The sequence below is a fragment of the Gracilinanus agilis genome, unplaced genomic scaffold (genome assembly GCF_016433145.1).
Source record: "Gracilinanus agilis isolate LMUSP501 unplaced genomic scaffold, AgileGrace unplaced_scaffold15174, whole genome shotgun sequence".
NCBI lineage: Eukaryota > Metazoa > Chordata > Mammalia > Didelphimorphia > Didelphidae > Gracilinanus > Gracilinanus agilis.
Genome location: NW_025346002.1, coordinates 2657 through 7488, shown reverse-complemented (window position 1 = coordinate 7488; position 4832 = coordinate 2657). Strand labels below are relative to the sequence as shown.

Sequence of the window (4832 nt, the reverse complement as noted above, 5' to 3'; positions counted from 1 at the left end):
GAAGTGACTTATTTAAAATCACAATCAAGTTCTGAAAGCTGGGAAGAGCCCCCAGTCCAGTGCTTTTTCTTCTATATCATGCTGACTCTGCAGACAATGAATTTCCTTTTTTGTGGGGGTGGGGGTGGAGGAAGTGGGTGGTGGCAGAAGGATATGTGAGAGGGAGAGGAGACAGGAAGATGGAGAAGCCTGATTACCAATTATGGATGATGCAGAGGGGGGCATGGGACATTAGGACTAGCTGCCTGAAGAACAAAGAATGCCAGAGCTGAAGATGACCTCAGCTGTCATCTGTCTCTAACCTGTTGTTGTAAAGCAAGGATATGTAGGCTCAGAGAGGGTCAATAACTTGCCCCAAGCACAAAGCCAAGATAGGCAGCTGAGTTTTCTAACTAGGGCTTTTTCTGTTTAGCCACTGGAGTATACAGGGTATCTGGGGAGAAGAATCAGACAGAAGAGGAGCTGGTGGGTGACAAACTTTAAAATGATCTGCAATGAAGGTGCCGTGAGGCAGGCTTCTTCCTGGAGTTCAAATAGTAAACCCAGATTTACTATTTATTAACAGACAGTGATAAGCATTAAGCAAGTGCCAGGCTCAAATCACCCTAACATGATTAGGCTGCAACTTAATTTTATAAGGCCCCATCAAAGAACAGGCTGGTCTCCCCAGAATTCTGTTCTTTTTCTCAGTGGCCTTCCAGTGACCCTTGTTAACCCACTCTACAGTACCGTAGTCATAAGAGGGTACAGTTGAACTGTTTTCAAGCTATACCCGTACCAAGAGTACAGTAGTTAAATGCCACAAGAAATGTGGACATAATTATAATTTACACATTTAAAAATGTTACTAGCAAGAACTACTAAAAGCTATATGGAAAAAAAACAAAAACAAAATAAAGACATACATAAAACACTCCCAACTCTTGTTGGCCTAGGGATTTCCCTATTCCTTGAGTTAAAAACCGTAAGTTTAAAAATGCTAATGTGGACCCCTAGAAATAAGATCTCTTATTATTTTAAATACATAGGATATCAATATGGAGCCTTGACTGTGAAAAAAGACCTTCATGCTCGTTTGCATTCCTGAAGTTCACAAAGGTGCTTATGAGTACATGAAAGGGCAGAACCATTTGCCCCTCTATTTTGCTCTCAACATGGAGCAACCCGCAGGGCTTGTGGGAAGCTAGAAACAGCATCCTTGAGATGTGAACCACACCCAGCCCTGCCACCATGCTGGGACTCACTCAGAAGTTTTGCTGTCACCGTTTCTTGGCCTCAATAGCATCCAGAATTGGCTGTCGCTTCGACTGGTACTTCTGCCGGATCTCTTCAATCTCCTGTTCCATCATAGGGTCGAGTGCAGACAGCCTCTTCTGAAGGTCCTCTACACTCCAGCTCTTGAGAAATTCATAGTCCCCATCTTGTGGCACTTTCCAATCTGAAGAATTCTTCAATGGGCCTGGGACATTTTTGCCAAAGCTGTTGACCTGATTCTCTTTTTCTTTCTGTTCAAAGTACTCCAGGAAAGATGGCTTTGCATGCTGCATAGTTTCACCTCTTCTTTTCATAGTCCCTTCCTCCTCCTCCTCTTTGGTGTTGATCACCATTGTGCCCAGTTGTGATGGCAAAGTATCCTCATGTTCTATCATGGTATTGGCTCCATCACTTAGAGTACTGGCAGCTCGTACTGTGCCAGTCTCATCTCCAACAGCACGGACCATTGTACCTGTTATGAGTAAGATGAGATTAGCTAGTTATTAGGAATTAAGATGCACCTAGCAGGAAGGAGTTGGAGCTTGGAATTCCAGATTGGAATGAAGGAGGAGGAAGTCTGTCTGTGCTCTGTGTGTGGACTCCATTAGTGGTGGGCAAAACTGTTGCCAGCCTGGGAGACCTCAGAGCAAAGGACACCCTGCTTCCTATTTTCCCCTGGGATCCTGTGTGGTGTGGCATCTAAAAAAGGACAAGATCTACATAGCCAAGAGAAGAGGTGAAGTTTGGGTACTGGAGGACAGTGCTTCAAGCAAAACCCTTACTGCTTGGTTCCTGAGACAACTTTAGCTCCTGGCATCCAGAGATCATCAGTGGAGTGTAGTGAGAATCCCAAAGCCACAAAAGCCCTAGCTGTACTCAAGCCTGGCAGGTTCCAGTTTTGAGGTAGAAACCCAGAGACTCCAGTATAGCTCCTTGGGCCCTGTTAGTTAGATCACTTAGATTAGTGTAGTAGAATAAGTCCTTCCCTTTCCCTGTGGGGTTTTGTTATTAGGTATTAAGGGTTTTAGAATAGACATTCCTATCCCTCCTTTTGTTGTCCTTAATTAAACTCAGTTCCATCCTGTACCTTGTCAGTTGAATTCAAGGCCTCTGGCCAGAGTGACAGTTGACTGTTATTTTTTCAGTTGGGAGTGACTTAGCTGTACAAGTCTTCAGTGTTCAGTTTTAGTCTCTCTTACATCCCAGAGTGTGTTCCCACAAACCCCTTAGTTAATTTTTAATATCCCTGGTGACCCCATTACTTATATTTTCCTACATACCTGAGTCAGTTTCATCATCTTCAGAGTTGTCATCATCATCCTGATCCAGCTCTCGCTGCTGTGCTTCTTGGCGTTTCAGTTTCACATCCATGGCTTCATTAATCAAGTCACGTAGTATTGACACTCCTTTTGCACTCTTAACAAATGGATGCTGAAGAAGCTGGGTAGCTGTGGCCTGGTGCTCAGGGCTCTTCACCAGACACTGCTTCACAAAATCAGCAAAGGTGTCAGATCAGAGTTCTGGCTTTTGGAAAGTGGGAGGGGGGCTTGTAGGAATCATGAAGATGGCCCTCATTGGATGGATATCAGCATATGGGGGTTTTCCTTCTGCCATTTCAATAGCAGTATTTCCCAATGACCAGATGTCTGCCACACAGTTATATCCAATTTCCTGGATGACTTCTGGAGCCATCCAGAATGGTGTTCCTATCACTGTATTCCGTTTTGCCATCGTATCTGTAAGTTGACCAGCTACTCCAAAATCTGCAAGCTTTGCATGTCCTTCTGTATTTAGCAAGATATTTCCAGCTTTAATATCTCGATGTATTTTTCTCATAAAATGAAGATATTCTAGTCCCTTAAGTGTTGATTGTAATATTGTAGCTATTTCATCTTCTGTCAATGTTTTATTTTGTAATTGGATGATATCAGACACAGAGCCAGCACCACAGTATTCCATGACTATCCAAAGATCCGTATTCTTAAAATAACTGCCATAATATTCCACTACATGAGGGCTGTCACACTGCTGCATTATTGAAATTTCCTTGATAATCTCTTGAAGGTCGGACTCCACAGGAACTTGCTTAATTGCAACCACTTGACCAGTTTCTTTATGAATAGCTTTGAAAACACTGCCATAAGACTTTAGTTCTTCATTTAAAGAGCAATCAGGCTATGGCAAGGACAGAAAGAGCTCAAGTTCTGTATTTTCTCCAGGAGAGCTTTTGTAGGAGGAAATATCCAAGTATTCTGCCAGGATCTCCACCATCCCCAAGCAACTGACAATCTTCCAACCATCTTGCTCTTTCCTGTTTGGCTATGTGGCTGGGCCTGCCTTTCATTTTCTTCCTCTGCTTCAAGTTCAAGAGTCAGTTGTTCTTCAGCTTCTATCAAGAGGCTTCCTGGAGCTCCCTTCTCCAAGTTTCTCCAAGACATCAAATACTTCTTCTGGCTGCTTGGTCAAACTATCTTCATCCAGTTTTTTTAGCTGCCGGCGCAGCGGGTTCCTCAGCTGCACCGTCTCCATGGTGCGACCACCGGCCTCATCCATTATATTTTTATAAATGTGGAGGTGGGGAATACAATAGTGCTATTGCACTTCACTTCAACTACTAAATATATCCTTATCTCTTGTTACAAACAATTCAAAGGAAGGCAAATGATTAGTCAGAGGTAGTGGTGTGACTAGATAATGGAAATCACTTTTGAAGACCCTTTAAGATAAATTGAGATTTTCAGGTCATTAAATTCTCCAAAGGTTGTATTCAGGTTGTAACCAGTTTGATGGAGTCCATTCTTCATCATCTATGTGACAATTAACAAAGGCAAAAAGGAGCAAAAGGCCATTAAGCAACATGTGACCTCGATGGATCTGGTGACAAACCCAGCATCCATAAGGACCTATGGTTTTGCCATGGAAAAGGGTTTGTCCAAGTTATTTATGGACTTTTATAATGATATTTTCTCCAGTCCAGTCATAGGAGGAGGGACAAATAAAGACAATGTAACAGAATATATAGCTAAATGGCCAAAACACAGTATTTAAAAATGACATAGTGTAACAGAATAGTATAGATTAGATTAATATGTGGTCTTAAAAAACAAAATTAAATCTTAAAGCAAACAATCAGAAAATATAATATATGTGACAGGATGTGAGCAGTGAATTCAAGAGTCCTTTTCTCCAATTTGGATAGCTGAGTTACAGAGACTTCTTCACTATTTGGAGGTAAACAAACTGAAACAATTAACATCAGTAAGGCAATGGAGTCTGAAAAGGGTTAAAATTCACCTCCAGACTCTTTAAGATTCCTTCCCCTCTCCAGTATCATCATCCATTTCGATTCCTTTGTTCACACCTCTGGGGTTCCCCATACCCGCATTGGGTATAGTGTGGGTGAACCCCATATTGGATGTGTTGCAGAGACTGGGCAGGCTAAAATGGCAAGGGGGTGTAGGGAGATGAATCTCCCCTCTGAATATTTTTTTTCCCTTTTTTTAAAACCCTTAACTTCTGGGTATTGGTTCCTTGGTGGAAGAGTGGTAAGGGTGGGCAATGGGGGTCAAGTGACTTGC

The 4832-nt window shown here is 42.4% G+C and overlaps 1 pseudogene; it reads right to left on the bottom strand.

Moving 5' to 3' along the window:
* Positions 1-1244: 1244 nt before the first annotated feature.
* On the bottom strand, positions 1245-3783 carry LOC123254119 (annotated as a pseudogene).
* Positions 3784-4832: the final 1049 nt, after the last annotated feature.